The following is a 27,720-nucleotide window of genomic DNA, read 5'->3' on the forward strand; positions in this document are numbered from 1 at the left end:
TAACTCATTTTAAAAACTGCTGGCACTGAGGTATTTGCTAAAAGTATATCAACTCACTAAACAACACCAAAAATATCCATTATTTAAAAAAAAAACAAAGCACAACTGTTATTTTACTTCCATACAATGAAACCCAACATCATTTGCCATGAGTAGTAAGAGTAAGCATAAATATAATGGAAATTAAGAAAGTAAGATTTAACTAAAGCAAAGATATTTCTTTTTTTTCTTTTTTAAAATGATTTATTTTTGAGAGAGAGTGAGAGAGAGTGGGGAAGGGGCAGAGAGAGAGAAGGGGACAGAGGATCCAAAGTGGCTCCGTGCTGACAGCAGAGAGCCTGATGCGGGGCTCAAACCCATGAACCAGGAGATCATGACCTGAGCCAAAGTCGGATGCTTAACCGACTGTGCCACCCAGATGCCCCAAAGATATTCATTTTCAGTATCTCACAGATCTCTCCCGTTATGTCCATTTACCTCCATCACTGCTGCCCCTAGTCTGGGCCATCATCCCTCAGAATCCTGCAGAATCTCATTGTTCCCTTGCTTTCACGCTTGCCTCGCAAACCTTGAAGACCCATTCTTTAACTGGCCTTCCTGTCTCGCACGATTTGTCCTGGCTTCCCTGCCCATGCTCATCTCCTACCATTGTCTTCTGTCTATACTGCACTCCATGTAAACTGCCTGCTTTCATTCCCTCAGATGAATCACTCTTCTTTTAGCCCCTAAGCCTTTCTTTCTGACATTTTTTCATCTCCCTGGGACACTCTTGTCCTCATCTCTTTGCCTCATAAACTCCTACTTATCTTTTAGTCACCTCCTCGGGAAGTCTTCCCTGACCACATTCTCATACTTCCTGCTCTTGCCTACTGAGTCAAATCTCCCTTTATAAGACTTTATCTATATGTTGTGTGTGTGTGATTATTTGTGTAATGTTCATTATCTGTCTTAATAGATCATAAATTCAGTAAGAACAAGGGATTGATCTGTTTTGCTTATTCTTGTATTCCCCACACATAGCACGTTGTTTGGCACATAATAGGTTCTCACTATATATTATCTTAAAAAAAAAATGAGTGAATGAGTACTTGAATGGACCCATTGTCCTTGATTGGTTGTATTCTGACTTCCATATTCTTTCTTGTTCTCTCTTGACTGGAATGCTTCTCTTACACTGAGCTGATATGATGATGGCATAGAGTTTTCATCTTCTGTCTGCAGTTGCCTGAAGTTCAGACTTTAAGGACAGAGTATATTCTCTGGCTGAATATCTATAGCTAATATTAGTGTTGATCATAATTTACCACTACTCAGAATTAGGCAACATGAAATTGAAGAAAATCCATTTTCCTATAATGTACCGATTCCCCAAGTTGCTGATTTTCAAAATCATCTGGAGACCTTTTCAAAATATAAATTCCTGGGTTTTGGGTGTCCCAAATTAGAACTTTTGATTGGGGCCTGGATGTCCATATTTTTGGTAAGTTCTCCAGGTAGTTCACATCCAGTGGTATTAGCACTGGACTGAAGAGTGACAAATGGGAACCAGTAATTTAGAAAATGTGGCAAAATGCTGATGTAAATGTCTTCCCTCTTTGTCTTGGAGGTAGGGTGGAGCATGAGGAGGGAGGTATTATTACACATTTCTCTGACTTTTGTGGAAAGAAAACTTCTAAGTTGAGCTCTTTCTGAAGAAACTAAGGCTCAATGTCTATATCAATATCTTCACAATTTCTTCCATCGTATTATCAGATATCCTATCCTAGCCCTGGCTTTCCATTTCCACATTGCAGCAGTGTGGTATATAATTGCTTAGCAATTTTATATACATCTACATCCAACCACTCATGGAATGTTACAATAGACCATTGAGAGAAGGAAGGAAGTTCAGATGTGGTAGGGCCATGCTAAGGAATGACTGTGCAGTGGCTCAGGTCCCTAAGAAGGAGGATGGGGCATTAGTCCAAGTCATATATTTGAGAGACATAGAAAAGTTGTAACCATTTTGGGTTTATTGTGAGCAGGAGATGGCAGGAAATGGAGAAGGAGTATTGGATAGAGGCCACAAGGAAAAAAACTAGGCCCAGAGATTATGATCTCAAGGATCAGTTGCAGTAGACCCTAGGTTCCTATAACTGTGGGACTACGTCAAGAATGGGGGATGGTTGTGGAAAGGAGGAAGGCAACTGGTGACATCTAGCGGCATTTCAGAATGATGGCGAGATTAACTGAGGTCATGGCCAAGGTGGAGTCCATATGCAGGGAGTATGATACTCCATGCACCAACATCCAGGGAATATGATATTGGACAGGTGGCAGAAATTTAGTTCAGGACACATGGTTTGTGCAGCCCTGGTGTTGTTTGTGTAACACACAGTACTGCAGCTAAATTGGGAGTAGGGGAAGGTGAGGCACCCCGGGCACGTTGGATCTGGGATTTAGGGTAGTTTGCAAATATCTGACTCTACTCGCTAGTGGGAGTAGAGCTTCTGATCTACTGATCACTGGTACTCCACAGTGATAGTAGAAAGTGAATAGTAGAAAGCTGTCTCATCATATCTGCCTCCCTTCCCCCTCAGATTAATTAGTAAAGGACACCTAGAGGAGGTAAGTAGAAAACAAGAATGGTTCTTGCAAAAGCCAGGGAGGGATCAGTTTTAAGAATGGACCGGTTTCCTTTCCATACTTTCTCTGAATACTTTGGTTACTAAGTTGCCCTTAAATTAGAAGCTTTGTGGTCAATCTTGAATTCTCTTCTTTCACTTTATCTATCCTGATGTGATATTGATTCTACCTCCTAAACATCTCTGAAATCTCCCTCCTCTCCTTTCCTTAGCTGTTCTCTCTGCCTCTCTGCTCTCCTTGCTCTGATGCCTCCTTAAAGTTTTCTTTCTATACTTAAAAACTGTGTCACCACCCAGCTGAGAAGACTTCCCTCCGACAAATTAGTGATTACCTCTGACAAATTAGAGAAGAATTTATTGAATATATCTTGGAGTTCCTATATGCAGTCCATGCTCATTATTCACGGACTCTGTATCGTCAATTTGTCTACCTCCTGACATTTATTTGTAACCCCAAATCAATACTAGTGTGGTTTCATGGTCATGTGCAGTGTTGCACGGAGCAGCAGCGTTGTCTGTCATGCATGTTCCCAGCTGAAGTCAAACACGGCTATGTTCTTTTCTTATACTGCAAACTGGTGCCCTTTTGGTGGTCTATTTAGTAACTTGGTTTTCACATTTTTGTGCCTTTTCTTGTGCTTTTGCTGTTTAAAATGGAACCCAAGTGTAGGGGTGCCTGGGTGGCTCAGTCAGTCAAGCGTCTGACTTTGGCTCAGGTCATGATCTCATGGTTTGTGAGTTCAAGCCCCGCGTCTGGCGCTGTGCTGACAGTGTGGAGCCTGCTTGTGATTGTCTCTTTGTCTCTCTTTGACCCTTCCCCCTGCTCTCTCTCTTTCAAAACAAATAAATAAACTTAAAAAAAAAATGGAACACAAGTGTAGTGCTGATGCACTATCTAGTTTTCCTAAGTGCAAGGAGGCTGTAATGTGCCTGTTGGAGAAACTACAAGTGTTAGATAAGCTTTGTTCATGCATGAGTTTAGTGCTGTTGGCTGTGAGTTCAGTGTTAATGAGTCAACAATATATATTAAATACGGTGTCTTTAAGCAGAAACACACATAAAACATGTATCAATGAGTTGATGAAAATGTGACCAGAGGCTCTCAGGAACCTAACCGTGTATTTCACCTAGGAGAACAGCTCAGTATTTGCTAACTCAGTGCTCCCTGTGACTTTATTGAATATAACTACTGCAAATAACAAGAACTGACTGTATGTGGACTCAGTTAATTCTTATACGCATGCTACTATGATTCAATTTTTATAAATGGAAACCCAAGCTTATGGAAGTTAAGTAAGTTCCCCAAGGTCATGTAAGTGGTCTACCTGGAGCTGGAACTGAGGACAGTTTGACAGCAAAATTCATGCCTCTAACCATTTGTCTCTGTGGTCTAAAAGCCTTAGCATGGCAGATGAGTTCCCTTACTAGCTGGCCCTCCCTCCCTTCTAGGTTCCCTTCTCCACTGCTCCCCTCTCCATGGCAGAGTGCCTGAGCTACAGCCATATGGGACAAATGTAATTTTCTGAAAATGCCATCTTCCTTCAGGCCTCTCTGCTTTTGGCCATGCTATTTTCTTTGTATATATTACTTTCTTCTTATTGTAGGCAAATATATACACATTCTTCTTGCATTTCAGTGTTAACTTTAAAAAGTCCATCAACATGGAAAAAGTAAAGCAGATTGTAAACCATGTGCAGAGTGATACCCCTGGGATCTGCATGCCATGGTGGTGATGATTAACTCATGAGATCCCTGAGGACGGAATAAGTGGGACTCTGAACTCTACCTGCTCTTTCCTGCATGCATATTCTTCTAACTTTGCCCAATCTGGAGGATCAAGAGTGATTTTCCCCAAGAGGGGGTAATTGCCAAGTCCCTCTATATGAAATTGATTGCCTTATATGTAGCTGGGGCTACAGTGTCCCTATACCTAGGGATCCTCACTTGCAGGGGTTCATTTCACTATGCTTAGGATGTGTGTAGAGGGTAAAATGTGTGTGTGTGTGAGAGAGAGAGAGAGAGAGAGAGATGGAGACATGCCTAAAGGTTAACTGTGGTTATCTCACTTTTAAGAGTTGGGGTGATTCTCATTTTTTCTTTTGCTGCTCAGTGTTTTCTGAACATTTCTACAATTTGTGTATATTACTTTTTAATAAGAAAAAAATGTTTTTATAAAGCACCTCAGCTATAATTTGTATTTGTGCAAAAATGTGAGCACATAACTGCTTGAAACCAACAAATAACAAGTTTAGTGTTAATTTATGGAGGAACTATGGTGTGTTAAACACTTCACCTTAAGTGACTCTTAGTAACATTGTACAACATATATTATGATTATTATTTTACAGGTGGAGAAACTGATGCTCAGAGAAATTATATGACTTTCCCAGAGACTTTTGTAACACAGAGCTAGACAGTCCCAGCTCAAAAGACCATAAATGTTTCTTTTATACAATCGTTTTTCTTATTATAAACATTAAGAAACAATGCAAAAAGAATCCATTTTGACCAAGTTCTCAGTTGTGATTTATCCAATGCGCTCTCTCTCTTAGTTCCTTAAAAACAGTGTGTTGCTAGATAAGGGCTCAGTAAATGCTGATTGGTTATTTTTCATTTATTTTTCATAAATACAGTGCAGGATGAGCCAGGAACTCTTCTTTATGCTTTGTGTTCTGTGCTTTGTTTGTTCAGTTTGTTCTTTTGATTTCTCCTACAGTTTGTGGGCGCGTAGTCAGTAAGCAGCGATGCCAGTGAGGAAAGAGTATAGGAAAGGTTACTATAGAAAGAAAGTCAGTTGTTAACCTTCAGGAATGCAGGTGTGGAGTCAGGTTAAAGGCAAAGCATGACTTCCTTGGCGCTTCAAGTTTCTAAAAGTAATCAAAGAAATGGAGACAACGAATTCATTATATTTTGTTTTCTCTACCCTGGCTAACTGAGCAAATTTGGGAACTTGACAAAATGTTACACATTGTTGAAAAATATTAATAAGAAGTCTCAGCTGTGCAACAAATGTCATTAAATTTAATATTTTTAGAAGATGTTTCGGTCATCAAGGAATTTTGTTATTGTTTCCTTAGGATCTTAATCGTCACTGCTCAGAGGTAACATTCAACATTGTACTGATATTCAAACAGATTATTAAAAAAAATTCCATTTCATTTCCTGAGGTACAGGAAGAAAAGACTCTTCTCATTTTCTCCTCCCTAATTTAAAAATCATGTTCACAGGAAATTCTTTATAATTCTTTTAAATAAACAGGAAACATAATTATTTGCTTGTGGGTGTATATATATATGTGTGTGTGTTAAAAATAGTATAGGTTGAGGAGTACAGTGTTTTTTGTTTTTTTTTTTTTTAAATCAGGATTATGTAACGTGCTTCAAATGAGATCCAGGGTTGTGTGTGTGTGTGTGTGTGTGTGTGTGTGTGTGTGTGTTTTCATGGTTACTGGCTTGAGGGTTTTTTTGGTTGTTGTTAAGTTTTGTTTTTGAATTTTATTTTTCTGACGCTCTTCCTGTTTTCTTATAAGTTCAGTGATGGAATAAGAGTTGAAGAGCTGGCAGATTCCCATGGAGACAGTCTTTGTAACATCATCTTTCAGGTGTCTATTTCTTTCTTATTAGTCATCTGGAATTTTGAAGACTGATTGAGGCCATTACAAAATGCCTCATACTGCTGATCATAGACCTTACATCTTTAATTAACTAATGTTCACACAGCACTGTACAATTGATTAATAAAACTGGCTGTTGAAATATACCAAATGGTTAGCTCTTTCCATATTTTTCTCTTGTTTCCACACGAAATGCATTAATCTGATTTAAAAAAATATGTGCCATAGCTGATCTCAAGCACTTTTTTTCTTTTGAGCTCTTTTTACATTATTTACCATTTATATAGGCATAGCTTTCATAGTTTTGCTTCTTCCGATTTTCCTGGTACATTTATATTCCTGAAGGATATAGATTTGTTTCTCAGCTGGAAAACACTGTTCAAATGTCATTTTCATTCTTTTTTTTTTAATGTTTATTTATTTTTGAGACAGAGAGAGACAGAGCATGAACAGGGGAGGGGCAGAGAGAGAGGGAGACACAGAATCTGAAACAGGCTCTAGGCTCTGAGCTGTCAGAACAGAGCCTGATGCTGGGCTCGAACTCACGGACAGTGAGATCATGACCTGAGCTGAAGTCGGACGCTTAACCGACCGAGCCACCCAGGCGCCCCCATTTTCATTCTTAATAGAATTAATTTTTTATGTCAGTGGGAAAAATCTGTAAAATTATTCAGGCAACTAAACCAACATCTATATCAGCTTTGAAAGAGAAACTTAAGGATCATAGAGAGAGGAGAGAGGGAAGATGGCGGCGTAGGAGGACACTGGGCTCACCGCGCGTCCTGCTGATCACTTAGATTCCACCTACACCTGCCTAAATAACCCAGAAAACAGCCAGAGGATTAGCAGAATGGAGTCTCCGGAGCCAAGTGCAGATGAGAGGCCCATGGAAGAGGGTAGGAAGGGCGGCGAGGCGGTGAGCACTCCACGGACTGGCGGGAGGGAGCTGGGGCGGAGGGGCAGCCTACCGGCCAAGCAGAGCCCCCGAGTCTGGCTTGCAAAAGCGGAGGGGCCAGACGGAGTGTGTTCCGACAGCAAGCGCGACTTAGCGTCTGGGAGGTCATAAGTTAACAGCTCTGCTCGGAAAGCGGGAAGGCTGGAGGACAAAGGGAGGGAGAGCTGCTGAGCCCCGGACGACAGAGCTCAGCTTGGCGGGGAACAAAGGCGCTCGCCAGCGCCATCTCCCCCGCCCATCCCCCAGCCAAAATTCCAAAGGGAACCAGTTCCTGCTGGTGAACTTGCTTGCTCCGCGCAAACACCCAACTCTGTGCTTCTGTGGAGCCAAACCTCCAGCAGCGGATCTGACTCCCTCCCGCTGCCACAGGGCCCCTCCTGAGGTGGATCACCTAAGGAGAAGCGAGCTAAGCCTGCCCCTCCTGCCCCCGTGCACCTTGCCTACCCACCCCAGCTAATACACCAGATCCCCAGCATCACAAGCCTGGCAGTGTGCAAGTAGCCCAGACGGGCCACACCACCCCACAGTGAATCCCGCCCCTAGGAGAGGGGAAGAGAAGGCACACACCAGTCTGACTGTGGCCCCAGCGGTGGGCTGGGGGCAAACATCAGGTCGGACTGTGGCCCCGCCCACCAACTCCAGTTATACACCACAGCACAGGGGAAGTGCCCTGCAGGTCCTCACCACTCCAGGGACTATCCAAAATGACCAAGCGGAAGAATTCCCCTCAGAAGAATCTCCAGGAAATAACAACAGCTAATGAACTGATCAAAAAGGATTTAAATAATATAACAGAAAGTGAATTTAGAATAGTAGTCATAAAATTAATCGCTGGGCTTGAAAACAGTATAGAGGACAGCAGAGAATCTCTTGCTACAGAGATCAAGGGACTAAGGAACAGTCACGAGGAGCTGAAAAGCGCTTTAAACGAAATGCAAAACAAAATGGAAATGACGATAGCCCGGATTGAAGAGGCAGAGGAGAGAATAGGTGAACTAGAAGATAAAGTTATGGAAAAAGAGGAAGCTGAGAGAAAGAGAGATAAAAAAATCCAGGAATATGAGGGGAAAATTAGAGAACTAAGTGATACACTAAAAAGAAATAATATACGTATAATTGGTATCCCAGAGGAGGAAGAGAGAGGGAAAGGTGCTGAAGGGGTACTTGAAGAAATTATAGCTGAGAACTTCCCTGAACTGGGGAAGGAAAAACTGTGCCATTGAAATCCAAGAGGCACAGAGAACTCCCTTCAGACGTAACTTGAATTGATCTTCTGCACGACATATCATAGTGAAACTGGCAAAATACAAGGATAAAGAGAAAATTCTGAAAGCAGCAAGGGGTAAACGTGCCCTCACATATAAAGGGAGACCTATAAGACTCGTGACTGATCTCTCTTTTGAAACTTGGCAGGCCAGAAAGAATTGGCACGAGATCTTCAGTGTGCTAAACAGAAAAAATATGCAGCTGAGAATCCTTTATCCAGCAAGTCTGTCATTTAGAATAGAAGGAGAGATAAAGGTCTTCCCAAACAAACAAAAACTGAAGGAATTTGTCACCACTAAACCAGCCCTACAAGAGATCCTAAGGGGGACCCTGTGAGACAAAGTACCAGAGACATCACTACAAGCATAAAACATACAGACATCACAATGACTCTAAACCCGTATCTTTCTATAATAACACTGAATGTAAATGGATTAAATGCGCCAACCAAAAGACATAGGGTATCAGAATGGATAAAAAAACAAGACCCATTTATTTGCTGTCTACAAGAGACTCATTTTAGACCTGAGGACACCTTTAGATTGAGAGTGAGGGGATGGAGAACTATTTATCATGCTACTGGAAGCCAAAAGAAAGCTGGAGTAGCCAAAGCTATATCAGACAAACTAGACTTTAAATTAAAGGCTGTAACAAGAGATGAAGAAGGGCATTATATAATAATTACAGGGTCTATCCATCAGGAAGAGCTAACAATTATAAATGTCTATGCGCCGAATACCGGAGCCCCCAAATATATAAAACAATTACTCATAAACATAAGCAACCTTATTGATAAGAATGTGGTCATTGCAGGGGACTTTAACACCCCACTTACAGAAATGGATAGATCATCTAGACACACGGTCAATAAAGAAACAAGGGCCCTGAATGATACATTGGATCAGATGGACTTGACAGATATATTTAGAACTCTGCATCCCAAAGCAACAGAATATACTTTCTTCTCTAGTGCACATGGAACATTCTCCAAGTTAGATCATATACTGGGTCACAAAACAGCCCTTCATAAGTTTACAAGAATTGAAATTATACCATGCATACTTTCAGACCACAATGCTATGAAGCTTGAAATCAACCACAGGAAAAAGTCTGGAAAACCTCCAAAAGCATGGAGGTTAAAGAACACCCTACTAACGAATGAGTGGGTCAACCAGGCAATTCGAGAAGAAATTAAAAAATATATGGAAACAAACGAAAATGAAAATACAACAATCCAAACGCTTTGGGACGCAGCGAAGGCAGTCCTGAGAGGAAAATACATGTCAATCCAGGCCTATCTCAAGAAACAAGAAAAATCCCAAATACAAAATCTAACAGCACAGCTAAAGGAAATAGAAGCAGAACAGCAAAGGCAGCCTAAACCCAGCAGAAGAAGAGAAATAATAAAGATCAGAGCAGAAATAAACAATATAGAATCTAATTTTTTTTTTCAACGTTTATTTATTTTTGGGACAGAGAGAGACAGAGCATGAACGGGCGAGGGGCAGAGGAGAGGGAGACACAGAATCGGAAACAGGCTCCAGGCTCTGAGCCATCAGCCCAGAGCCCGATGCGGGGCTCAAACTCACGGACTGCAAGATCGTGACCTGGCTGAAGTCGGACGCTTAACCGACTGCGCCACCCAGGCACCCCAAGAATCTAAAAAAAACTGTAGAGCAGATCAACGAAACCAAGAGTTGGTTTTTTGAAAAAATAAACAAAATTGACAAACCTCTAGCCAGGCTTCTCAAAAAGAAAAGGGAGATGACCCAAATAGATAAAATCATGAATGAAAATGGAATTATTACAACCAATCCCTCAGAGATACAAATAATTATCAGGGAATACTATGAAAAATTATAGGCCAACAAATTGGACAACCTGGAAGAAATGGACAAATTCCTAAACACCCACACTCTTCCAAAACTCAATCAGGAGGAAATAGAAAGCTTGAACAGACCCATAACCAGCGAAGAAATTGAATCGGTTATCAAAAATCTCCCAACAAATAAGAGTCCAGGACCAGATGGCTTCCCAGGAGAGTTCTACCAGACGTTTAAAGCAGAGATAATACCTATCCTTCTCAAGCTATTCCAAGAAATAGAAGGAGAAGGAAAACTTCCAGACTCATTCTATGAAGCCAGTATTACTTTGGTTCCTAAACCAGACAGAGACCCAGTAAAAAAAGAGAACTACAGGCCAATATCCCTGATGAATATGGATGCAAAAATTCTCAATAAGATACTAGCAAATCGAATTCAATGGCATATAAAAAGAATTATTTACCATGACCAAGTGGGATTCATTCCTGGGATGCAGGGCTGGTTAAACATTCGCAAATCAATCAACGTGATACATCACATTAACAAAAAAAAAGAGAAGAACCATATGATCCTGTCAATCGATGCAGAAAAGGCCTTTGACAAAATCCAGCACCCTTTCTTAATAAAAACCCTTGAGAAAGTGGGGATAGAAGGAACATACTTAAAGATCATAAAAGCCATTTATGAAAAGCCCACAGCTAACATCATCCTCAATGGGGAAAAACTGAGAGCTTTTTCCCTGAGATCAGGAACACGACAGGGATGCCCACTCTCACCGCTGTTGTTTAACATAGTGCTGGAAGTTCTAGCATCAGCAATCAGACAACAAAAGGAAATCAAAGGCATCAAAATTGGCAAAGATGAAGTCAAGCTTTCGCTTTTTGCAGATGACATGATACTATACATGGAAAATCCGATAGACTCCACCAAAAGTCTGCTAGAACTGATACATGAATTCAGGAAAGTTGCAGGATACAAAATCAATGTACAGAAATCAGTTGCATTCTTATACACTAACAATGAAGCAACAGAAAGACAAATAAAGAAACTGATCCCATTCATAATTGCACCAAGAAGCATAAAATACCTAGGAATAAATCTAACCAAAGATGTAAAAGATCTGTATGCTGAAAACTATAGAAAACTTATGAAGGTAATTGAAGAAGATTTAAAGAAATGGAAAGACATTCCCTGCTCATGGATTGTAAGAATAAATATTGTCAAAATGTCAATACTACCCAAAGCTATCTACACATTCAATGCAATCCCAATCAAAATTGCACCAGCATTCTTCTCGAAACTAGAACAAGCAATCCTAAAATTCATATGGAACCACAAAAGGCCCCGAATAGAAAAAGTAATTTTGAAGAAGAAGACCAAAGCAGGAGGCATCACGATCCCAGACTTTAGCCTCTACTACAAAGCTGTCATCATCAAGACAGCATGGTATTGGCACAGAAACAGACACATAGACCAATGGAATAGAATAGAAACCCCAGAACTAGACCCACAAACGTATGGCCAACTCATCTTTGACAAAGCAGGAAAGAACATCCAATGGAAAAAAGACAGTCTCTTTAACAAATGGTGCTGGGAGAACTGGACAGCAACATGCAGAAGGTTGAAACTAGACCACTTTCTCACACCATTCACAAAAATAAACTCAAAATGGATAAAGGACCTGAATGTGAGACAGGAAACCATCCAAACCTTAGAGGAGAAAGCAGGAAAAGACCTCTCTGACCTCAGCCGTAGCAATCTCTTCCTCGACACATCCCCAAAGGCAAGGGAATTAAAAGCAAAAGTGAATTACTGGGACCTTATGAAGACAAAAAGCTTCTGCACAGCAAAGGAAACAACCAACAAAACTAAAAGGCAACCAACGGAATGGGAAAAGATATTTGCAAATGACATATCGGACAAAGGGCTAGTCTCCAAAATCTATAAAGAGCTCACCAAACTCCACACCCGAAAAGCAAATAACCCAGTGAAGAAATGGGCAGAAAACATGAATAGACACTTCTCTAAAGAAGACATCCGGATGGCCAACAGGCACATGAAAAGATGTTCAGCGTCGCTCCTTATCAGGGAAATACAAATCAAAACCACAGTCAGGTATCACCTCACGCCAGTCAGAGTGGCCAAAATGAACATATCAGGAGACTATAGATGCTGGAGAGGATGTGGAGAAACGGGAACCCTCTTGCACTGTTGGTGGGAATGCAAATTGGTGCAGCCGCTCTGGAAAGCAGTGTGGAGGTTCCTCAGAAAATTAAAAATAGACCTACCCTATGACCCAGCAATAGCACTGCTAGGAATTTATCCAAGGGACACAGGAGTACTGATGCATAGGGGCACTTGTACCCCAATGTTTATAGCAGCACTCTCAACAATAGCCAAATTATGGAAAGAGCCTAAATGTCCATCAACTGATGAATGGATAAAGAAATTGTGGTTTATATACACAATGGAATACTACGTGGCAATGAGAAAAAATGAAATATGGCCTTTTGTAGCAACGTGGATGGAACTGGAGAGTGTGATGCTAAGTGAAATAAGCCATACAGAGAAAGACAGATACCATATGTTTTCACTCTTTTTTTTTTTTTTTCAACGTTTATTTATTTTTGGGTCAGAGAGAGACAGAGCATGAACGGGGGAGGGGCAGAGAGAGAGGGAGACACAGAATCGGAAACAGGCTCCAGGCTCTGAGCCATCAGCCCAGAGCCCGACGCGGGGCTCGAACTCACGGACCGTGAGATCGTGACCTGGCTGAAGTCGGACGCTTAACCGACTGCGCCACCCAGGCGCCCCCCATATGTTTTCACTCTTATGTGGATCCTGAGAAACTTAACAGAAACCCATGGGGGAGGGGAAGGAAAAAAAAAAAAAAAGAGGTTAGAGTGGGAGAGAGCCAAAGCATAAGAGACTCTTAAAAACTGAGAACAAACTGAGGGTTGATGGGGGTGGGGGGGAGGGGAGGGTGGGTGATGGGTATTGAGGAGGGCACCTTTTGGGATGAGCACTGGGTGTTGTATGGAAACCAATTTGACAATAAATTTCATATATTAAAAAAAAAAAGGATCATAGAGAATGCTTTCTAAGAAAAAAGAATATTTAATGAAGAATGCTCATTTACATGAAAAGGTACTATCTGTTGTAAAAAACAGCAACAACTGTGACCTAAGGAGCAGATACATTCTTAATCAGATAACTGTGAAAAATTCAACACAAGTAATTTAGTCATGTTGCCCTCTAAGAATTCATAATATCAAATCCATATTGAGTTAAAATTTTTTTTTAATCTTTATTTACTTTTGAGAGAGAGAGAGACAGAGTGCAAGTGGGAGAGAAACAGAGAAAGAGGGAGACACCGAATCGGAAGCAGGCCCCAGGCTCTGAGCTGTCGCGGGGCTCAAACTCATGAACTGTAAGATCATGAGCTGAGTAGAAGTTGGACATTTAACCAGCTGAGGCACCCAAGTGCCCCTCAAATCCGTGTTGATTTTTAATAAAAGTAAGTTGCAGCACAAATTTATAAAGCGGGATTATTAGCTCAAATAAAGTAAGATTTATATCAAATTTAGATCAGTGAAATGTAACCTTAAAGTTTTATAGATTTTATCCCTGAAGAGCATTATGAGACTTTAAGTATGACTTAAATATCCTCATAATTTGAGGATATTAATTTTGAATGGGAGAAGTTTTCAATGGGAGAGTATGTATTTTTGAAAAAGGAATATAATACCAGGAAGTCCTCATATTTAAATTAGGAAGATACTGTCTGTGGACGTCATTCTGTCTATATATGTGTATTTCTGATTGTCCTTGATATCAGAAGTTGAATGTGAATTTATTTTTGTAAGTAACAACAGAGATAGACAAGTGATTTATCTATGATTGACTCATTCCGTTTGTGGCAAATCACTTTTGGAAGTATTTTCAGGGGTTTTGACAAAATAACTGAGTTTTAATAGAAATGAGTCAATGACAAGAGTAATAGAAATCTGTGAGGATGTTTAGAATATTCTGTAGATAAAAAGTATATGCAAGTTGAATTCATTATCATAAAGAGTTCACTTGGGTAGGTACAAAATAGCTGTATTAATTTTTTTCTTTTTATGCCTGCAATTTATCAGCATATATACCCAAGGCCCCCATTCGTATTTGGTCAAATACAAAAATGTTCTGGTAAATATTTTTTACATTTTTGCTGTGAAGTAAGATTTGAAGTTCCTCGTGAAGCATCTGAGTTACATGAAGCCCTATTAAAGTTGCACAACACTACTGTATAAGCCCATAGGGCAAGACTTTGATAAAGTGTGTCAGGTACTTTGCTGGGCAAGTGCTTGTATAGGAAAGATCCAGGAAAGAGGGATATTAATCTAGCCCTGAGGAAAAGCTATTTCTGTGTTGAAGATGTCAATAATTACAGTTTGAATTAACATTTATATGGTGATATTTGCATGTATTTTCTGGTTTAACCTTCAAAGTGACCATCTGAGGTATGTGTTGTTATTTTATACACGAGGGAACTGAGGTTCAGAGATATGAATTGCCTTAAGTCATAGATGAGCAAAGTGAACTTAACTCAAGTCTCCTGGCTGTATATTCTTTATTTTTTCTTTCTATCAAGTGGAGACAGAAGCAAAGTTTGCATCCATATTAAGGGGATCAGCATAAATTGTATGAGACAGGCAATGCTTCAAAACCTTCAAGGAAAGGCAAAATCTAGATGTGTGGAACTAGGGATGTCACAAACTGAATGAGTGATTGCCCAACTGGATTCAGCCTGGGGATGAGTTTGGTGTGAGTAGTCTGGTGTTTTTTTAAAAAGTCTGAATTTGAATGCCTTAGGTAGAAGAAGCATTTTCTGGTTGTCTCAGTCTCCACTACTCTATTACTCTCATCTGACTGCACTCATTATATCATCTGCTTGGACTGGGATGTTCTTTGAATATGCAGTCCTGAGCTGAATGAATCACATGACCAAAAACGATCACATGGAGGAAAGGATGAAGGGTGGACGTAGAGAGCAGTTTCCTCTGGCCTGAGCATAGCTTTTTATCCGGGGGAACTTGGCAGAAAGTTGCCAAGGACCAGATTACGGATGCTACTTGTCCCTCCACCTCCCCCAACCACCCCACCTCTTCCATGAAAACTAGCCTGGATGAGTTGGCCATAGTCCAAGGGAGTAGGAGTATATCATGATCTATGAGGCACAGTCTTTGGAAGGGAGGTCCTGAAATTTCAAGCTTAATTGAGGTAGGTCCAATTTCTTGGGAACGCACTATTGTGTAGACAGGGTCACAATGCTGTCTTCTGAGGTTGGAAAAGCAATCACGGTAAGTGAGTTAAGTTCCTGAGTATTGCTCTAAACATTGGCTGATGTTACTAGTACACTTTAATGGGACACTGGAAGCATTTTGTTGTATAGATACATTTTTTAAGGGTCGGGGAAGAGTAGAAATGTGCAATCAGTTTTGTTTTGTTTTGTTTTTGTATATGTGTAAGGTTGTTTCCTGAGATACCTAATTAAGGCAAGTCCCTTTGATTGGATACTTTGTGGGGACAGTTGCTTCTTTTCTTCCAATGGACTTTGGAGCCTTTGGAGAAGAAATAACGTTATGAGAAATTACCTATGTATATTTATGTCTGGATTCTGAAATCATGAACTTCTTTTCCACCTCAGGGCCTTTGCACATACTTTATTTCCTGCATGTTATGTTCTTCTCCATTCTTAATGAAGCTGACTTGTTTTTATCCTTTAAGTTCTTTACATATCAGCACAACTATCTCTCCTTTGGGAGATTGTCTCTGACCTATCTCAAACGTAAATTCCTAACTAAACCTCATCTAAAAAGTAAGCTCCTTCCACCTTTATTTTGTTGTGTTTTTTGTTGTTGTTTTTGTCTTTTGTTATTTTTTTGTTATTTTTTGTTATTTTTTGTTATCTTTTGTTAATTTTTACCATAGGATTAATCAGTTTATAATTGTTTTGTCTATGTACATATTTGTGGAAATGTAGCCTCAGAGTAATGTATCCCACAGTATTCTCAGAGAATATAAATTTTGTAAGGTCAGAGATTATGAATTCAGACTCTAGTTCCATGACAGAATGGATACTCAAATAAGTATGTGTAAATGAATAAATAATGGGAATACAACCGAAGAAAAATAAAACCATGGGTATTGATGGGAAGCCTAAATTCCCATATTAGATGGAGGATGTAGAAGATGTTTTTCCAGTGTGCATTGTAACAAGGATTCAATGTGTAATAGCAATAGGGAAATCTCATACTACTGCTGAAAATTTCTTACTGCTAAAGTAGAATATTGAGTAATTCTTTAAAAATTGCATAATTAATACATTTTGAAGGTAGAAAGTTTAAATGACAGAAAAGGCTGCAAAGGGAAAGTAAAACTTTTAGTTCCCCCTAATTGCATTTAATCACTATTAATACATTCTTACATGTCTTTCTATAAATTTTATATGTGTATATATCTGTCATTGATCTTACTTATCTCTAGTTATCCCCTTGTTGTCTAAACCATTTTGATTATAATAGAAGTATGGTTCTGCTATTTGCAATTTTCATTTAGCGTATCTTGAATATTTTCTCATGTGAACCCGTAAGGATATAATGACTTGTTTTTTAACAATTGCATAAACTCTCTTAAAGTGTCATTTGATTACAATTTCCCTTCTGTCTGAAGAACTTCCTTTAGTAATTCTTTTGCAGGTCTGCTGGCTACAAATTCTCTTAGTTCCATTCATTTGAGAATGTCATTATTTCATCTTTATTCCCGAATGGTAATTTTACCGGATATAGAATTCTGGGTTATGGTTCTTTTCTTTCAGCATGTTGAACATGTTTCAGTTTCTTTTGCCTTTCATGGTTTCTGGTAAGAAACCCATAGTTATTTGGATTATTGTTCCCTTATAGGCAATGCATCGTTGTTCTTTGGCAATTTTCAAAGTACTTTTTCTTTGTCATAAACTCTCACCTGTTTGATTATGTGCCTGGGCACGGGTTGCTCTGAGTTTATCCTACTTGGAAATCATTCACCTTCTTTAATCTGTTTCACTAAATTTGGAAAATTTTCAGCCATTATTTCTTAAAACATTTTTTCAACACCAACCCTTTTCCATCTTTCTGACACTTTGAAGATGTAAATATTAGTCATTTTGTTATTGTCCAACAGATCCTTGTTCATTTTTTCTTCATTCTGTTCTGTGCATTGTGTTCATTCTTTCTTCAAACGTTTCTCCCCACTCTGGTTTAGACTGAGTAATTTCTATTGATCTATCTTCAAGTACACTGACACTTTCCTTTGTCATCTATATTCTGCTCTCATGTTCATCGGTGAATTTGTAATTTTGGATATTGTATTTTTTACTTCTAAAATTTCTATTTGGTTTCTCTCTATATTTTTTTCTGACACTTTCTATTTTAATATTTGTCTCAAGAGTATTAGTATCACTTGAGCATTTTTTAAACAGCTGCTTCAAAATTTTTGTCAGATAATTTTTGTATATGTGCTGTTTCATCCTTGATGTGTGTTAAATGTCTTGCTCTGTGGTTTGAAATTTTCATAGCTCTTCATATACTGAGCAATTTTGAATTTTATTATGGGTGCTTTGAATATAATGTTGTGGGACCCTGGGTCTTGTTTAAATGCCATGGCAAATTTTTATATTTTTATTTTAGTGGACATTTGACTTGGTTAAGTTTAGGCCATAAGTTCAAAGTGCTTTCTGTTTGCTTTCTGTTGGTTCTAATGGTGGTTCACTTTCAAAGTTTTTGCAGTACTATTTGAATCTGTCCTGCATTTGCACTACTCAGTGGTCTGAGACTTGGGCTAAGGTCTCTGTTAGCTCAATTTTCAAAATCTTTGATATACCAATGAAGGCCATATCTTAATAGGCATAGATAAGGGGTGAACTAAGGTGTTCATAAACAATTTCATAGGATTTCTTCCCAGACCTCTTTCCTTTGTACTACCTTTCTAGTTCTTTCCAGTTCCCTGGGCTACTCTTTATGGTTCTCAGGCCAAAAACTGCCTATTTCTCCAATTACACTAATTCTGGGGCCATGTGGTGGGAGGCCAACCAAGAGAGAGGAAATAAAAGCAAGGGATTTGTTGTTACACCATTGGGACTCCAACGAACAGAGAGCTTTCCCCTCCATATAGTTATAGTTTCTACTTTCATATTATTGGCTGTTTTTCACTGCTACCTCTCCACCCATAGCCCTTTTTGACAATATTACCTCTTTACTAGGGCATGAGAGGGTCAAAGAAAAAAAGAAAAGACAAAGAAAAGAAAAGAAAAGAAAAAAGAAAAAAGAAAGGAAAAGAAAATGAACCTATGGAAATTTCCCCCATTCACTTTAAACTGTAAGATTTTTTTTTTCTTCTTTTTGAACTAGAAGTTTACTTCCAGATCTCTCTTTGTCTGCACCACAGTGCTCACTTTTAGGATTTGAGCTGTATTGAGTTCAGATCAGGAGGTATGTGGAGGTAAACAGAATGATGAACTCACTGCCAGTTTGGTAATACTTTACATTCTGGTGTTTTCTGATCTGCCTGCTGATATTTACCTTTTGAAGTCAAATAGTTGCACAATGCTTTCTGTCCAGGTTTTATAGTTGGATTCATTGGGAGAGAAAACTTGGCCTGTGTTTATTTCCCTTACTGGGAGCTGGAACTCTATCCTATTCGTCATCGTTTATAATTATCTATTAATTATGCAGTGTTTTACTCTAAATATGTTTTCTTAGTTCTACCTATTCCCATATCATTTAGTTTAGCTTTCTTATCATCCTGTCTCTGATCTCTTTTTGTATAAGGTTTCACATTGTCCCTACTTTTTTCAGGAGAGTGAAATACTTGCTATGGGAAACTATTTTTTTGTGATATGTCTTCTTCCAGAACATATTCTTCATCTTCCTTTACCCTCCATGCACTTTCCTAGTTTGTTTTCTTTAAGCAGTGATTTTGCATCAATGTCGTATAATTGCCTTAATTTTATATAACTTTGACATGAGATGCTGTATATCAGCTTTCTTTTTCCTCAAATATGGTGTGAATGAATTCCATTTAACATTTTTCCACCTTTTATAGGTGCTGTTGGTATTTATGCTTAAGGATGAAATATTAATGGCTTAGGTTCAATTTGATCTTCTGTTTCCTGTAGGCAGAGAGAGGGGAGAAATGTGATAAAAAGCTGAAAGCCACATGGAGCTGTGGGCTGGCACAGTTGGTGTAAAAGTTTGCACTATTGTGTCTTTCCTTTTTGCTATAATTCCTAAATAGTTAGGAGCACATGGAATTCCCAAGGAAGCTACGTTCAAGTTTTTTATTTCCCCACCTCATAGTTTTTTCTAATAGAGAAAATTACTCTCACATTTCTGTTTCCTAATATTTCCTACCTTCCCAAGCAGCTATATCCAGATGCCTCCATCTCAAGGGCAGAAAAAATTATTTTTAAAACATAGGGCTTTTATTAAGTAGATCATTTTTAAAATATTTTGTTTATTAAAGTTTATTTATAAAAATATTAAGATTTATTCTATGTGATTGGTCTCTTCTCTCTTGCTGCTTTCAAGATTCTTTTTCTTTAGCTTTTGGTTGTTTGGTTATGATATGTCTAGCTGTGGAGCTCTTGGTTTATCCAACGTGGAGTTCACAGAGCTTCTTGGATGTATAGTTAGTTTTTTTTTTCTTTAATATTTTCATCAAATATAGGATGTTTTTGGCTTTTGGCTTTTAATTCCTTAAATATGTTTTGTTTTGTTTTCTTTCTTTCTTTTTATCTCTTTCTCTTCTTCTGTTTCTCTCTTCTCTCCTTTTTCCTTTTGGAATTCTCATTATGCCTATGTAGGTACATTTGATTGTGTTCCACAAGTCTCTAAGGGTTTTTACACTTTTTTTCCCCATTCTTTTTTCTTTCTGCTACTCAGACTGTATACTCTGAATTAACCTATCTTCAAGTTCACAGATGCTTTCTTCTGTTACCTCAAATCTATTGAGCTCACCTAGTGAAATTTTAATTTATATTATTGTACTTTTCAATTCCAGAATTTCTATTTGGTTCTTTTTATAATTTGTATTTCTTTATTGATATTCTTTATTTGGTGAGTCATTGCTCTCATACTTTCTTTTAGTTCACGAGACATGGTTTCTTTTAATTCTTTGAAGAAATTTTAAATAGCTCGTTTACAACTTTTGTAGCAGGCTGAATGGTGGATTCAATGATGTATTCATGTTCTAATCCTTAAAGCCTGTATTACATGCCAAGAGAGTAATTTATGGCAAAATATGTGATTAAATTAAGGGTCTTGAGAGGTGGAGATTATCCTGGGTTTTCTGGGTGGGCTCTAATTGTAATCACATGCATCCTTACTAGAGATAGACAGAGGAGGTTTTGAGATACACAAAATAAGAGAAAGCAATGTGAAGATGGAGGCAGAGATTGGAGTGATACAGTCTCAAGCCAAGGAGAGCCGGTGATAGAAGGTGGTAGAAACAAGGAAAGGAATATTCTCTAGAGCCTCTTGAGGGAATGTAACCATGCCAGCCCCTCAATTTCAGACTTCTGAGCTCCAGAACTATGCGAGAATAAATTTATGTTATTTAAACCTAGCAAGATCACGATAATTTGTTATGGCAGCCCTAGGAAACTAATAAAGTCTGTCTAGTAAGTCCAATGTCTGGCCTTCCTCAGGAACAGTTTCTGTAGACTACTTTTTTTCCCTGTTAAGGGCCATAAACTTTGTTTCTTTGCATATTTCATATTTTTGTTATCAGAATTGCACATTTAAAATAATATTATGTGGTGGGTTTTACTTTTGCTGAGTCCTGGGGATGGTGTGTGTCAAGCTCAGAGTGCTGACATCAGCACAGTTCCAAGCCTGGTGACCAGGTACTTGCTTTCAGCTTTCATGCCGCTCTCATGAAATGCAACCCCCACTCTACCTAAGACATTGGTGAGTTTTGGTCCCATCTGTCCAGATTTCAGCCTGGACACCATGCAGAGGGGATGAGGTTTTATTCTTGCCCAGTTGGCCAGTCAGGTGATCTTACAATGAGATGCTACTCTCCATAAGGATGCTCATGCTATCAGCTACACAAGTCTATTCATTCTTGACTATCCAGCTCTTTGCATTCTTAAACCTGCTACCTATAGAAGCAGACATTTTAGCATATAATTTTGAAAATGCATCTCAGACATTTGATGACTGTCCAGTAAGACTTGATTATAGACTTCCAGCTGAAGGTTTAAAGATTTGTTTTTTTTCTTTATTTTTCTTTTTAATGTTTATTTATTTATTTTTGAGAGAGAGAGCATGTGTGCATGAGTGGGGGAGGGGCGGGGGGTTAGACAGAGAACTCCAAGCAGGCTCTGAGCTTTCAGTGCAGAGCCAGACTTGAAACTCGAACTCATGAACCAAGAGATCATGACCTGTGTGGAGATCAAGTATTGGATGCTTAACTGACTGAGCCACCCAGGTGCTCCTAAAGGGTATTTGATTAATTCAAAACCAGAGAACACTGTGAACCCATAGTGCCTCCCCCACTAAAAGACAATTCATCTGGCACTTTCACTGTGGTAATTAGAAGACTTGATTGTAATTTTGATGTAAAGGTTTTATTTATTTTTTTTAGTGTTTATTTATTTTGAGAGAGAGAGATCATGAGCAGGGAAGGGGCAGAGAGACAATCCCAACCAGTCTTTGCTTTGTCAGCACAGAGCCTGATGTGGGGCTCTATTTACGAATCCTTGAGATCACGACCTGAGCTGAAACCAAGAGTTGTATGCTTAGCCAACTGAGCCACCCAGGTGCCCCTGATGTAAAGGTTTTAAATTCACAGAGAGCAGGATACAAAGCAGACATAGTTGACAATATTGACTCTGATAACCTCATTAGCATGGGATCCAACAACTTTGATGTGCTAAAGAAAATTGACATTCCATCTGTCTTTACTGGGGAATCATCAGCTAATTCCCTAAAAGATGAATTCACATATGAGAAAAGGGGCACATTATCATAGGTCCACAAGCTAGTCTTCCTCTGGAATCCCATCTAATCCCTTTCTCATGATAGTGGGCATCTGTCTCACCTTGATAGTCATTTTCATGAAGTAGGTAAATTCACATTAAATATATTTTTAAAATAACATGGGGGGTTCTAAAAATCATTGTATTGAGTAAAAGCAGTCTTACGTAAAGGAGTACATATTGCATGAGTCCATTTATATGATTGGGTCTGGAAAAAGTGAAGATAATCTGGGTAGAAATTTCAGAACAGTGATTGCTTCTGGTGGGGGGGCTAGAAAAGGGTGAGGGATATACTGAGATGGGTATGGGAAACTTTTTTGTTTTGTGATAAGTCATATTCTGTATCTTGAGAGAGGTTTAGATTGCAGAGATTTCTGTAGACTTAAATTTGGTGCATTTCATTGTGTATAAGTTTTACCTAAGGGAGGAAAAACTAAGAAAAATACTAAACTCTAAGTAGTGATACATATGCTAAAGTATTTGGGGGCTAAAGTATACTGATTATCTGCAACTTACTTTGAAGTGCACTGTTAAAAAATGAAGAGAAAAAAAGATGTATTGATGGATAGAGAGGTGATAAAAAAAAGTGCGGTACATCGTTAATTATAGAATCTAGGTAGTGGATATATGTGTATTAAAGAATTTCTTCAACTTTTCACTGTACTTCAAATTTTTATATTAAAATGTAAATAAAGAATAGTATGAGTGCTATAATAAAATAATATTATGCGGCAACTCTGGAAATCAGATTCTTCTCCCTCTTCAGGGTTTGTTGTTGCTGTTTGCCTAATGATTTTTCTGAACTCAGTCTGTAAAGTCTGTACTTGTTGTGTGTGATCACTGAAGTTCTTCTCTGTTAGCTTGGTGATCAATTAATGATTGGACAGAGATTTGTGTAAGTTTGTGGAACCAGTAAGTCTCCGAGTTTCTGCTGAGGGGCTATCTGTATGTGTTGTGTATGTCTTTCACACTCAGAAAGGCAGTTGACAATTCTGCTTTACTTTTACTTCCTGCTTGCACATAGCTTCAAGGTCAGTCACAGCTGAGAACTAGGGTCTTCTCAGCTCCTTTTCTGAGCATGTGCACAGCTCTGGGGATGCAGACAACCCCACACATGTGATGGACCTTTTAGATTTCCAGGAATATTTTGGTGCTTTTCAAAGCTCCTTATTGACATTTCACTCCCCAGATTTCCCTCGCTAAGCTTTTTGCTTAGTCTTTTGTTTGCCCCAGCACTGCCTCAGTCAGCAGTGATGTTAAACAATTAACAAATGCCCCCAAGACAAGGCTGTTGGCATTGAGGGAACTCTGAGTTAGGTCAGATAAAAAGAAGCCTTCCATAAAGAGTATACTTATCATGATGAACACTAAGTAATGTGTAGAATTGTTAAATCACTATATTATACACCTGAGAGGAGATGTTAAATGGCAGAGCAGAGTGGAGACCCTCAGTTTGTCCCATCCCTGAAACACAGCCAGATCAGCCCCAAGCCATTTTTGCACACCTAGGAAATTGATCTGAGGATTAACACAATTTGCATAACTTGAGCCTCCCGAGCTTGCCTTGCGGAGAGGTGAAGGGGGGAGAGAAAAGCCAGAGGGTAGCTGTTTTTGTAGAGAGAGGACAGAGAAAGGGGGAGAGTGCAGCACACTGGGAGAGTGCAGGAAAAACACTCCCCCAGAAGTAGTTGGAGAGAAAGAGAGGGAGAGAGTGAAAACACTCACAGGGGACTGAACAAGAAATCTGTTCCCCAAAATCACTGATGGGAAGAAAGGAGAGGGTTTCAGTATCACCAGGATTCTATAAACAGTGGAGTGCAGTCTGAAGTTCCAGAGCTCAATGGCTGGCTGTGCTCTGGTGAGGAAGTAGGCGAATCACCAGGAACAGGCAGCAGAGTCTGAGAGGTTCGTGTGCCACACAGGAAGAAGCAGTTCCCCTGCTTGGAGAGCATTTGGTAGAGGGCATAGAGCCTCCCCACAGGCAAAAGTCCCAACAGACTCTGGAGAGCAGCCATGTTTGCTGGTATTGGGAAAAAGATGCCAGAGTATGGTGAAACCTGTGCCAGCTGGGTGTTATGATTTGTTATAATCTCTGAAGCTCTGTCGCTGCACTATTGCACAAACATTTTCTGGGACAAGCCGGCACCTGGCCACTGCTCAGCAAGACCCTCCCCCAGAGAGTTGGCCTGAGTCCATGCTGCAGGGGTCTCTGAAGTGTGTGATTTTGAAATACAACCCCATCTGATATAAAACTCTGGAGGGAGGTGCTGCCTGGTAAGCGGATGGCTTGGACATGGACAGAGTAGAGGTGGGGAGTGGACAGAGGCCTGAGACAAAGGAGGGGCTTGATCGCTGGTGGGTGAGAGAGCAAAGTTCCTGTGCCCAAGACTAGGGAGCTGGGTGAAGCCATTTCCACCTCTCCTGCACACACGCTTGTGTGTCACACTGATCCACCCAAGTAATGTAAGCAGCGCCACCTAGTGGAGAAGGGAGCCATTACACCAAGTCCTGCCCAACTGCACCCTCCAAGCACATACCCTGGAAGACCAGCACAAGTCCTTCCATCTGCTTAGTGTACTGACTGTAGAGGGCTTCATAGTTTCAGTTCTCCAAGACAGACAAGGAAAGAATTATGAAAGCAACAAGGGAAAACAAGTCCTTAAGTATAAGGGAAGACAGATCAGGTTCACAGCAGACCTATCTACAGAAATTAGGCATGCCAGAAAGGAGTGTCAGGATATATGCAACGTTCTGAATTGGAAAAATATACAGCCAAGAATTCTTTATCCAGCAAGGCTGTCATTCAAAATAGAAGGAGAGATAAAGAATTTCCCAGACAAACAAAAACCAAGTGAGTTTGTGACCACTAAACCTGCCCCAGAAGAAATTTTAAGGGGGACTCTTTGGAGAAAAGATGAAACAAAACAAAAAAGACCAAAAGCAACAAAGACTAGAAAGTACCAGAGAACATCACCAGAAACACCCAATTCTACAGGCACCACAATGGCACCAAGTTCATCTCTTTCAGTACTCACTGTAAATGTCAAACATTAAATGCTCTAAATGCTCCAATCAAAAGATATACGGTATCAGAATAGATAAGAAACCAAGTCCCATCTATATGCTGATTATAAGAGACCCATTTTAGACCTAAAGACACCTGCAGATTGAAAGTAAGGGGATGGAAAACCATCTATCATGTTAATGTTTGTCAAAAGAAAGCTGGAATAGCCATACTTATATCAGACAAACTAGATTTTAAAATAAAGATTGTAACAGATAAAGAAGGGCATTACATCATAATTAAGGGGTCTATCCACCAAGGAGATCTAACAATTGTAAATATTTATGCCCCAACGTGAGACACCCAAATATATAAATCAATCACAAACATAAACTCATTGGTAATAATACCATAATAATAGGGGACTTCAATACCCCACTTAACAACAGTGGACAGATCATCTAAACAGAAAATCAACAATGGCTCTGAATAGCACATTGGATAAGATGGACTAAACAGATATATTCACAACATTTCATCCTAAAGCAGCATAGTACACATTCTTCTCGAGTGCAGATGGAACATTCTCTAGAATAGATCACATACTGGGACACAAGTCAGCCCTCAACAAGTACAAAAAGATTGAGATCATACCTTGGATATTTTAAGGCCACTATATTGTACACCTAAAACTAATATAACAATGTATGTTAACTATACTGGAATTAAAATTAAAAAAAAACAATAAAAAAAGAAGCCTTCCAAATGGGTCTTCCAGATAGGTCAAATACTGACAATTTTCTGTTAATGAGGCCTTGAAAGTTCCAACCCCATTCTGTATCCGCTAGTGGCTGCTAGACAGCTGGTTTTCACTGTGATTGCAGACTACTGATTTTCAAGGATACTGGGTAGCTGGAATTGGGGGATGGGAATAGGTTAAGTTAAAATGTCATGAAGCTCACTGTTCTTACTGTGACTCAGCTGTTTTTCCAAAATAAATGCTCTCTGGATTGCCACAAGCCTTTCGTTAATTTTCAAAGTTCTGAAAAAGTTTTATTGACTATTTTCACCAATGATATTATTGTTATGTGGAGGAGAGAATTTTGGGGGTCTTTAGCCTTCCATATTTGCTGATGTCACTCCAACATGTGGCTTTTGGGTGAAGTGTTTTTACAGGATGGAGGGGAGAGGACTTAACAATAGTTTTGCCTTATGACTTTACTATAGTTTTAGTATTAATTTCTTTTTCTTTCATTTTGGTAAGTCCTTGTTTGTTTTTTGAGGTGATGATGAGTGTGCAGGCTGCCTCCTAAACAGGGAATAGCCAAATGGCAAGTCTTTTGAGACACTTCTTGCTGTGTTTATGGTTTACCTCTGAAAGGGCAAGATTCTGTACTTTGGAAGTGGCATTACTGGTCTTTTTTTGTTTTTTTTCCCCCTCGATTCCTATTGGCCTTTTCTTTGAGTCACATTTCATCCTCTAGATTCTACTTCATTCCTAATTGAGGAATATCAGTAAGAATGTTCACGATTTTCTGGATTCAGTTTCCCTCATCTCCATAATGCTTCTGGACAATAATGAAAGGAGCTAAATGTTGATATCATAAATCTTCAGTCTGTTGTCTATGATGGCACTTATCAAAATTTGTGGTGTTACTGCTGTCTTCTTCTGCTTGCTGCTTGCACATTTTGATTCTTTTTCCTTTTTGTATTTATTTTGTTAGGTTTTGGGATAGAGGTTTTGTGATTCAGTGTCTTCTTTGTACTGACTTTCTGAAATGGTGCAGAATTATTTACTTTAAAATAAATAGTAAATGTCTATAAAATGGGAATTTTGGTTTTAAAGAATGTGTGGTGGAATGTGTTGAGAAAAATGAAAGAATTCACTTTGTTTTATCTATTTTATTTATTTATTTATTTAAAAAAATTTTTTTTTCAATGTTTATTTATTTTTGGGACAGAGAGAGACAGAGCATGAATGGGGGAGGGGCAGAGAGAGAGGGAGACACAGAATCGGAAACAGGCTCCAGGCTCTGAGCCATCAACCCAGAGCCCGACGCGGGGCTCGAACTCACGGACCACGAGATCGTGACCTGGCTGAAGTCGGACGCTTAACTGACTGCGCCACCCAGGCGCCCCTGTTTTATCTTTTTAAATTCAAGTTATTTGATTCTTTAAGAGTCAGCTCGATTCTTATCACAGTATTATGCTGCAAGTCTGTATGACCCTGAATGTGGCTGGATATATAATATATATATATATATATATATATATAAATATTTTGTTCAAAACAAAATAAACAGGGCATCTGAGTGGCTCAGTCGGTCGAGCATCTGACTCTATCTAGATTTTGGCTCAGGTTTTGATCTCA

General features: G+C 39.2%; 1 protein-coding gene and 1 long non-coding RNA gene across 6 annotated transcripts in view; both read left to right on the top strand.

Annotated features, from left to right (window-relative positions):
- The window catches only part of SUGCT (succinyl-CoA:glutarate-CoA transferase), a 781,793-nt gene that overhangs the window by 232,085 nt on the left and 521,988 nt on the right, over window positions 1-27,720 (top strand). The window lies entirely within an intron of this gene.
- LOC112866597 (uncharacterized) lies at window positions 19,929-25,903 on the top strand. Its single transcript, XR_015248128.1, has 2 exons — window positions 19,929-21,931; window positions 22,144-25,903. It is a non-coding gene; the product is annotated as an uncharacterized LOC112866597 (long non-coding RNA).

The sequence above is a fragment of the Puma concolor genome, chromosome A2, assembly GCF_028749965.1.
Source record: "Puma concolor isolate L17-30 chromosome A2, mPumCon1.1.hap2, whole genome shotgun sequence".
Taxonomy (NCBI): Eukaryota; Metazoa; Chordata; class Mammalia; order Carnivora; family Felidae; genus Puma; species Puma concolor.